Source organism: Rhincodon typus, chromosome 5 (genome assembly GCF_021869965.1).
Source record: "Rhincodon typus isolate 14 chromosome 5, sRhiTyp1.1, whole genome shotgun sequence".
In the NCBI taxonomy this organism is placed as follows: domain Eukaryota; kingdom Metazoa; phylum Chordata; class Chondrichthyes; order Orectolobiformes; family Rhincodontidae; genus Rhincodon; species Rhincodon typus.
This window is the reverse complement of record NC_063336.1, coordinates 62,882,935-62,893,129: the sequence shown is the minus strand read 5'-3', so window position 1 is coordinate 62,893,129 and position 10,195 is coordinate 62,882,935. Positions and strand designations below refer to the sequence as shown.

At 44.2% G+C, this 10,195-nt stretch overlaps 1 protein-coding gene across 1 annotated transcript in view; it reads right to left on the bottom strand.

Moving 5' to 3' along the window:
- LOC109912959 (L3MBTL histone methyl-lysine binding protein 3) overlaps positions 1–10,195 on the bottom strand; it is a 135,833-nt gene that overhangs the window by 57,452 nt on the left and 68,186 nt on the right. The gene's annotated exons all lie outside the window — the stretch shown is intronic.

Sequence of the window (10,195 nt, the reverse complement as noted above, 5' to 3'; positions counted from 1 at the left end):
GGGATGGTATGTTTTCGATAGGGAGAGGCACATTACTTGAGGAGATGTGATCAAAACAGCTGAATGTAAATAGTGGACAAAGGAGTGTCAGATGTATATCTAAACTATTCACTTGCTGACTTTGCCAAGAAGGTACAGGAACAGCAATGGCAGGAGTTTCTGGGAGGAATTCAGGAGACGCAGCAAAAATTCATCCCTAGGAAAAAGAAGCATGGTATAGGGGGGATGAGGCCAATCACAGGTCAATTAGCCTAACCTCAGTCGTGGGCGAGATTTTGGAGTCCCTTGTAAAGGATGAGATTTCTGAATACTTGGAAGTGTATAGTAAAATAGGGCAAAGTCAGCATGGTTTCATCAAGGGGAGGTCATGTCTGACAAATCTGCTAAAATTCTTTGAGGAAATAACAAACAGGGTAGACCAAGGAGAGCCAATGGATGTTATCTATCTGGACTTCAAGAAGGCCTTTAATAAGGTGCCACACAGGAGGCTGCTGAGTAAGATAAGGGCCCACGGTGTTAGCGGTAAGGTGCTAGCGTGGATAGAAGATTGACTGTCTGGCAGAAAGCAGACAGTGGGGATAAAGGGGTCTTTCTCAGGATGGCAGCTGGTGATGAGTGGTGTTCCGCAAAGGTCGGTGCTGGGACCACAACTTTTCACTTTATACATTAATGATCGAGATGAAGGAACTGTGGGCATTCTGGCTAAGTTTGCAGACGATACAAAGATAGGTGGAGGGACAGGTATTATTGAGGAGGTAGTGAGGCTGCAGAAGGATTTGGACAGGTTAGGAGAGTGGGCAAAGAAGATGGAGTACAACGTGGGAAAGTGTGAGGTCATGCACTTTGGTAAGAAGAACAAAAGCATGGACTATTTTCTAAATGGGGAGAAAATTCAGAAGTCTGAAGTACAAGGAGACTTGGGAGTTCTAGTCCAGGATTCTCTGAAGGTTGCAGGTTGAGTCAGTAGTCCGGAAGGCAAATGCAATGTTGGCATTTATTTTGAGAAGACTTGAATATAAAAACAGGGATGTACTACTGAGGCTTTATAAGGCGCTGGGGGGTCAGGCCACGTTTGGAGTTGCGTGCAGTTTTGGGCCCCATATCTCAGGAAGGATGTCCTGGTCCTGGAGTAGGTTCAGAGGAGGTTCACGAGAATGGTCTCAGGAACGGAAAGCTTAACATATGAGGAACATTTGAGGACTCTGGGACTATATTCATTGGGATTTAGAAGGATGAGGGGGGATCTAATTGAAACTTTCAAAATACTGAATGGCCTGGACAAAGTGGATGTTGGGAAGATGCTTCCATTTGTAGGAGAGTCTATGACTCGAGGGCACAGCCTTAGAGTAAAGGGAAGACCTTTTAGAATGGAGATAAGGAGAAACTTCTTCAGCCAGGGAGTGGTAAATCTATGGAATTCACTGCCACAGAAGGCTGAGGAATCCGGGTCATTGAGTACATTTAAGCCCGAGATAGATAGGTTCTTGATTATCAAGAGGATCAAGGGTTACAGGGAGAAAGCAGGAGAATGGGGTTGAGGAACTTATCAGCCATGATTAAATGGCAGAGCAGACAATGGGCCAAATGGCCTAATTTCTGCTCCTGTGTCACATGGTCTTATGGTCTCGTGGTTCAGTAGGTATCATCCTTCCCTTTGAGACAGAAGCTCAGTTCAAAATCGTACGCCAGGACTTGTTGGCCTTGAAAAGAGAGATTGTACACCATTACTTACACACTGTTCTATGAGAGAAAGATATGAGCATGAAAACAACAAAAAAATTAGCAACAAGGTGTAGAGCTGGATGAACACAGCAGGCCAAGCAGCATCAGAGGAGCAGGAAGGCTGACGTTTAGGGCCTAGACCCTTCATCAGAAAAGGGGGAGGGGAAGGGGGCTCTGAAATAAATAGGGAGAGAGGGCGAGGCGGATAGAAGATGGATAGAGGAGAAGATACATGGAGAGGAGACAGACCGGTCAAAGAGGCGGGGATGGAGCCAGTAAAGGTGAGTGTAGGTGGGAGTTAGGGAGGAGATAGGTCAGTCCAGGGAGGATGGACAGGTCAAGGGGGCGGGATGAGGTTAGTAGGTAGGAGATGGGGGTGGGACTTGAGGTGGGAGGAGGGATAGGTGGGAGGAAGGACAGGTTAGGGAGGCAGGGACAAGCTGGGCTGGTTTTGGGATGCAGTAGGGGGAGGGGAGATTTTGAAGCTTGTGAAGTCTATATTGATACATTGGGCTGCAGGGTTCCCAAGCGGAATATGAGTTGCTGTTCCTGCAACCTTCGGGTAGCATCATTGTGGCACTGCAGGAGGCCCAGGATGGACATGTCATCTGCGGAATGGGAGGGGGAATTGAAATGGTTCGCGACTGGGAGGTGCAGTTGTTTAGTGCAAACCGAGCGTAGGTGTTCTGCAAAGCGGTCCCCAAGCCTCCGCTTGGTTTCCCCGATGTAGAGGAGGCCACAACGGGAACAGCGGATGCAGTATACCACATTAGCAGATGTGCAGGTGAACATCTGCTTGATGTGGAAAGTCTTCTTGGGGCCTGGGATGGGGGTGAGGGGGGAGGTGTAGCACTTCCTGCGGTTGCAGGAAAAAGTGCCGGGTGTGGTGGGGCTGGAGGGTAGTGTGGAGCGGACAAGGGAGTCACGGAGAGAGTTGTTCCTCCGCAAGGCAGATAAGGGTGGGGAGGGAAAAATGTCTTTGGTGGTGGGGTCGGATTGCAGATGGCGGAAGTGTCGGAGGATGATGCGTTGGATCCAGAGGTTGGTGGGGTGGTACGTGAGGACGAGGGGGATTCTGTTTTGGTTGTTATTGCGGGGAGGGGGTGTGAGGGATGAGTTGCGGAAAATGCGGGAGACACGGTCGAGGGCGTTCTCGACCACTGAGGGTGTGAAGTTGCGGTCCTTGAAAAACGAGGACATCTGAGATGTACGGGAGTGGAATGCCTCATCCTGGGAGCAGATGTGGCGGAGGCGAAGGAATTGGGAATAGGGGATGGCATTTTTGCAGGAAGGTGGGTGGGAGGAGGTGTATTCTAGGTAGCTGTGGGAGTCAGTGGGCTTGAAATGGATATCGGTTTGTAGGTGGTTGCCGGAGATGGAGACAGAGAGGTCCAGGAAGGAGAGAGAGGTATTAGAGATGGTCCAGGTGAACTTAAGGTTGGGGTGGAAGGTGTGGGTGAAGTGGATGAACTGTTCGAGCTCCTCATGGGAGCACGAGGCAGCGCCGATACAGTCATCAATGTAACGGAGGAAGAGGTGGGGTTTAGGGCCAGTGTAGGTACGGAAGAGGGATTGTTCCACGTAACCTACAAAGAGGCAGGCATATTTTGGGCCCATGTGGGTACTCATGGCCACCCCCTTTGTCTGTAAGAAATGGGAGGAATTGAAAGAGAGCTACCTAGAATACCTAGAATACCCTCCTCTCACCCACCTTCCTGCAAAAATGCCATCCCCTATTCCCAATTCCTTCACCTCCGCCGCATCTGCTCCCAGGATGAAGCATTCCTCTCCCGTACATCTCAGATGTCCTCGTTTTTCAAGGACCGCAACATCCCCCCCTCAGTGGTCGAGAACGCCCTTGACCGTGTCTCCCGCATTTTCCGCAACTCATCCCTCACACCCCCTCCCTGCAATAACAACCAAAACAGAATCCCCCTCGTCCTCATGTACCACCCCACCAACCTCCGGATCCAACGCATCATCCTCCGACACTTCTGCCATCTGCAATCCAACCCCACCACCAAAGACATTTTTCCCTCCCCACCCTTATCTGCCTTGCGGAGGAACAACTCTCTCCGTGACTCCCTTGTCCGCTCCACATTCCCCTCCAGCCCCACCTCACCCGGCACTTTTCCCTGCAACCGCAGGAAGTGCTACACCTCCCCCCTCACCCCCATCCCAGGCCCCAAGAAGACTTTCCACATCAAGCAGATGTTCACCTGCACATCTGCTAATGTGGTATACTGCATCCGCTGTTCCCGTTGTGGCCTCCTCTACATCAGGGAAACCAAGCGGAGGCATGGGGACCGCTTTCCAGAACACCTACGCTCGGTTTGCACTAAACAACTGCACCTCCCAGTCGTGAACCATTTCAATTCCCCCTCCCATTCCGCAGATGACATGTCCATCCTGGGCCTCCTGCAGTGCCATAATGATGCTACCCGAAGGTTGCAGGAACAGCAACTCATATTCCGCTTGGGAACCCTGCAGCCCAATGTATCAATATGGACTTCACAAGCTTCAAAATCTCCCCTCCCCCTACCGCATCCCAAAACCAGCCCAGCTTGTCCCTGCCTCCCTAACCTGTCCTTCCTCCCACCTATCCCTCCTCCCATCTCAAGTCCCACCCCCATCTCCTACCTACTAACCTCATCCCGCCCCCTTGACCTGTCCATCCTCCCTGGACTGACCTATCTCCTCCCTACGTCCCCACCTACACTCACCTTTACTGGCTCCATCCCCGCCTCTTTGACCGGTCTGTCTCCTCTCCACCTATCTTCTCCTCTATCCATCTTATATATGCCTCCCCTTCTCTCCCTATTTATTTCAGAGCCCCCTTCCCCTCCCCCATTTCTGAAGAAGGTTCTCGGCCCTAAACGTCAGCCTTCCTGCTCCTCTGATGCTGCTTGGCCTGTTGTGTTCATCCAGCTCTATACCTTGTTATCTCCGATTCTCCAGCATCTGCAGTTCCTACTATCTCTGAAAAAATTAGCAACAATAGTTTTTCTGCTTCTACAACTATTGTGCATTTTGTGAAGGCTCCAAAGTGACTTTATCCCTGAAAGTTTTAAATAAAGTGATGTTAATCACTTGAGGTTTTACTAATAAAATTCTTCACATTGCCTCCTTTTTCATAGTCCACAACCCACTGACACTGAAGGCACTGTGCAGTTTGATGGAGAAGGTTACGCAGCTGTTGGTCGACCAACTCGCTGGAATCCAAATGTGTCAGCGATTGCATTCAAATTCAGGACTTTTACTTCAGATGCACTACTCATGTACCTTGCCACAAGGGATTTGGTAAATTCAGTATCAATGTATTGAAAACAAATCAGTTTTTCAATTCTCATGTCTGAACAGGTTACCATGGAATAATTTTTACCAATTTTTAAATGTTGATAAATTTTAATAGAAAGACTTCATGAGCGTTGAACTGACTGATGGACAAATAAAGGTTAGCTATGACCTTGGCTCAGGTGCAGCTAATGTCACCGGTAGCAGACGTCACAATGATGGAAAATGGAAGTCTTTCACCTTATCAAGAATTTTGAAACAAGGTGTGCTTTTATTTAGCAACATTTTCACTTAATAGATGTATTATAACTCTGCTTGACAATTAATCAATTCTTTTCTATTTTTGCAGCAAATCTTTCCATACGTGATGTAGTAAATAATAAGGAAGAAAACTTCATCATAATTTCCCCAGGAACAAACTTTGGTCTGAATCTTAAAGCTAATGAGAAGATATATTTTGGCGGTTTGCCTATATTGAAAAATTTAAGGTACATCTTTCTTCAGTGATACATTTTTGAAGAGTTATGGCAAGGATGTTTCCTCTTGTGGGAGAATCTAGAGCAAGGCATCATAATTTAAAAGTAAGGGGGCACCATTTAAACAGAAGTGAGGTGACATTTTTACCTCTAAGGGTTATTAGTCTTCGGAATTCCCTTCCTCAAAAAGCAGTGGGTGAAGAATCTTTAAATATTTTTAGGGGAGAGGTAGATGGATTCTTGACTACCAAGCAGATGAAAGATTATCGAAGATACGCAAGAATACAGAGCTGACGTTAAAATCAGATCAGCTATTATCATATTGAATGGCAGGGCAAGTGGCCTACACACCTCCTTGTTTATATGGCATTAAAGCAGTCTCTACGGTGTTTCACTGTCGTATTTTAATACACTAAAAGTGGCATTAGTTCTAGCCTGAGTGTACAAACAATGCAGCAAGCTCATCAAGCTTAGCAATTGCTCTGTCTCTTTGTTAGATGTGGTATCCTCTTACTCTGATCATACGAATAAAGAAACGTAGGAACAAGAGTAGGCTATTCAGCCCCTTGAGCCTGTTCTGCCAGTCAATATGATCATGACTGATCTGTGGCCTAGCTCCATATGCCTGTCTTGAGCCCATATCCCTTGATACCCTTGCTTAACAAAAATTTATCTATCTCAGGTTTCAATTTAACAACTGCATTAATATTGACTGCAACTTGAGAAAGAGAGTTCCAAACTTCCCCTACTCTTTGCGTGTAGAGCTGCTTGTTAATGTCCCTCTTAAATCGCCTGGTCCTAATTCTTCGACTATGCCACCAGGTTCTTGAACCTTTAACCAGTGGAAATTGTTTATCTTTATCTACCCTGTCTTTCCCTGTTAATATCCTGAAGACCTTGATGAGAGAACCTCTTAATCTAAATTCTAGAGAATAAAGGCCTAATTTGGTTAATCTCTCCTCATAACCTAACCCCTGAGGCCCAGGTATCAACCTGCATTGAACTCCCTCCAGGGCCAAACTATCTTTCCTAAGGTATGATGCCTAGATCTGCTCATCAATGATTGTTTCCAAGAATATTTTCAAATCAGCAGGACATCTGACCCAGTAGGATCTCCAATAGCCAGTTTCTGTCCATATGTAAAATTTAACACAATCCAGTTCAAAGCTAGGAACCACAGTTAATTTTGTCAATCTTCAATGCAATCTGATAAATTCCATGTTATTTTCTTCATGAGATAACCATCTGTTTTCTGAAATCTATAAAATTGTAGCTGTGATTTGTAAACATTCAACAAATAATGTTTCTTGTAGATTTCATCCAAGGATTCTGTGAGAAAATCCAAAGTTTCATCACTCACTGATGTATATCCATCTCATAAAATACACAAATCAGATTTTATTTCTTGGAGGAAGCTACAAAGCCAAGACTACAACTTGGTTTTGCTTTGATAGGGACTTGATTTACACTGACATATTCATTTCAATTTTCCACTCATCATATGGTTCAGACTCAGAACATCTGGACAGTTACCCTGATCATTTGTACTTTCTGCAATTTCTCTGCTATAATACTCAAGATTTTAGTTTGCCATCTGAATTTTATTTTGTTCTCCACTTTCATCTTTAGGCAACTATTTTCCCCTACCACATTTTATTCCAGAAAGCCAAGTGGAGAAGAAAGTACTGGGGCCAATGGTTACATAGTTTTATAACATTTACAGAGATATGCATCACAATATGCACTTTCTACTCAGCACTTTCTGCCGGTTCCTATTCTTTCAACCCACGAGTCAATTCTCAGTTAATACTCACCGTCCATATACAATGAAATACAGTCAATGTGCAAATAACAGAGCAACAGTACCAGAGAAAGAAGGTTGAATAATCTCGCATGAACTTCGAGCCCACCTCAACATTTTACATGCTGATAATAAGAACAGTGCACTACTACAGAAAAAAATGCAGCCCAGAATACTTAGATGTCAACTAGAAGCACATTGTGTTTGTGTGTAACTTGTACACATCAGGGTAACTTTATACATGTGCACACCTGGTAGACACCCTTACCCACTGCCTTACTCATTGATAGTGTACATCATAAACTTGAGTGTAAATTAACTAATATTTTCTGACTATTCATTTTAAGAGGTTTGCTGTAATTATGCACCCATATTTCCAACTTGCAGTCGTGGCAAGTAAAACTCACTGTTGGCATGAAAAATTAGCTAATTGAGTTCAAAATCTAGTGACTAAAGCTTTAAATGTTGGAAATACTCAGCGGACCAGACAGCAACTCTGTGAATTGATACATAGAACCAACATTTTGGGATGACAGCCTTTCCTGAGAACTCTGTCCATCAGTTCTGATGACAGATCAACAACCTGAAGTGTTATCCTGATATTTTACCCTCCACAGATGTTGTCTCATATGCTGAAGGCTTCCAGAATGTTCTCTTTTGAAAACAGATTTTCAGCATTTGCAGTACTTTTCCTTTTTACAGCATCTAACTGACGCTAGTATTTAGTAGTTACACTTCATCTAATGTGTAAATTCTAGCAATTGAGTTTGCTGGAGAATTAAATCTTTATAGAGCTTAAACATGCAAATAACGTGTTTACCAAGAAATTACTTTGGCAGAATCGTACATTGTCAGGCAACTCTTTCTCCTGCTATATAAATGTACAATATGGTGCTAAAGAGAAAGGAAAAGATACTTGAATGGGTATTAATCTAATTCATTGTGTAAAACCTTTATGGTCTAAGCCAGCTGTAATGAATGTTTGGAACAATGAAAATATTTGGCTGGATTTTACTGGCTTCTGTTAATGTCACATAAAATATGTCAGTAACCTACCTTCCATATCTAACTAAATAATTAAAGGTCAGTTGTGGAGAGATGATGGCATAGTGGTAATAGTATTAGTCTAATAATCTTAGAAGTCCAGGCAAGCGATCTGTGGACATGAGTTCAAATCCTACCACAGCAGTCCACATATACAACATGCCAGCACATTCACACTCTCTCTCTGTCTTTCACTAACACACATACACACTCTGTCTCACACATACAACTTACATTTCTGTCTCACACATGTACATGCTCTCACAATCTCTTTGTCTCACAACTACACTCTCATACACTGTCTCACACGCAATCTCACACTCTGTCATACACACACTCACAGTCTCCCTCTGTCTCACACACACACTCTCTCTCACATGCACTCTCTCTGTCTCTCATACAGACACGCACAGAAACATTGCAGCACTTTATCTTGTTCATGGAATACATCAGTACGTGCAGTTGATATGTTGAGAAAAACACAATTTATTTAAAATCTTTTCCAAAATTCAACAGTTGGGAAAAGAAAGGTTGATTCAAAATTATTTTTGTTTCTTAAAAAGGATTACTACTGTGAAACTTCCTTCGAAAATCTTTTACAATCTTCTTGAGTAGATTCGTAGCTTGGGTTGTGGATGCTGCAGTTGGTTCGCTCACCGAGCTGGTCCATTAGTTCGCAGATGTTTCATTACCCTGCTGGGTAGCATCATCAGTGCAGCCTCTGATGAAGCACTGTCGTGTTTTCCCACCTGATTACCTCATTTCCGGTTTTCCTTTGCAGTGGTGTATATATAGTGTCGAGTTTTGTGTGTTTGTTGATGGCCTTCTTGGTGGAGAACCAGGCCTCTAGGAATTCCCATGCTTGTCTCTGTTTGGCCTGTTCTGGGATCCTGGTGTTGTCCCAATCGAACTGGTGGTTCTCCTTATCCGTGTGAATGGAGATGAGGGAGTATTGGTCGTGTCTTTTTGTTGCTGGTTGGTGTTCATGTACCCTTGTGGCTAATTTTCTTCCCGTCTGTCCAATGTAATGTTTGTCACTTGCATGGAATTTTGTGTACAACCAACGTAATTTACAAAATTCCATGCAAGGACTGCGACAAACCAATACTCCCACATCTCCATTCACACGGATAAGGAGAACCACCAGTTCGATTGGGACAACACCAGGATCCTAGGATAGGCCAAACAGAGACAAGCACGGGAATTCCTACAGGCCTGGTTCTCCACCAAGAAGGCCATCAACAAACACATAGACCCTATATATACACACCACTGCAAAGGAAAACCAGAAATGAGGTAACCAAATCCAACAGACCCCTGAGTTTAAATACCAGGCAGGTAAACACAACAGCACTTCATTGGAGGCTGCACTGATGATGTTACCCAGCAGGGTAATGAAACTTCTATGAACTAACGGACCAGCTCGGTGAGCGAACCAACCACAAAATCTTTTATAATACCAAGAATAATGAAAAATGTTGCTTTGAAAGACAGTACACAATAAACCAGTCATGATTCAGAGTGCACAAGCAAAATACTGAAGATGTTGGAAATGTGAAATAAAAAAAACAGAAAATGCTACAAATAATCAATAGGTTTAGCAGTCTCTGTGCAAAGAAATCATAAAACCATATTGGCCATTTGGCCCATCGAGTCTGCTCTGCCATGCAATGAGATCGTGGCTAATCTGATAATCCTCAACTCCACTTTCCTGCTTTATCCCCATAACACTTGATTTCCATACTGATTAGAAATCTGTCTGTCTCAACCTTGAATAGACTTAATGTCCCAACTTGGTAGCCATCTGTGGTAAAGAATTCACCTTCCTCTGAGAAAACAAATTCCTCCCCATTTCTGA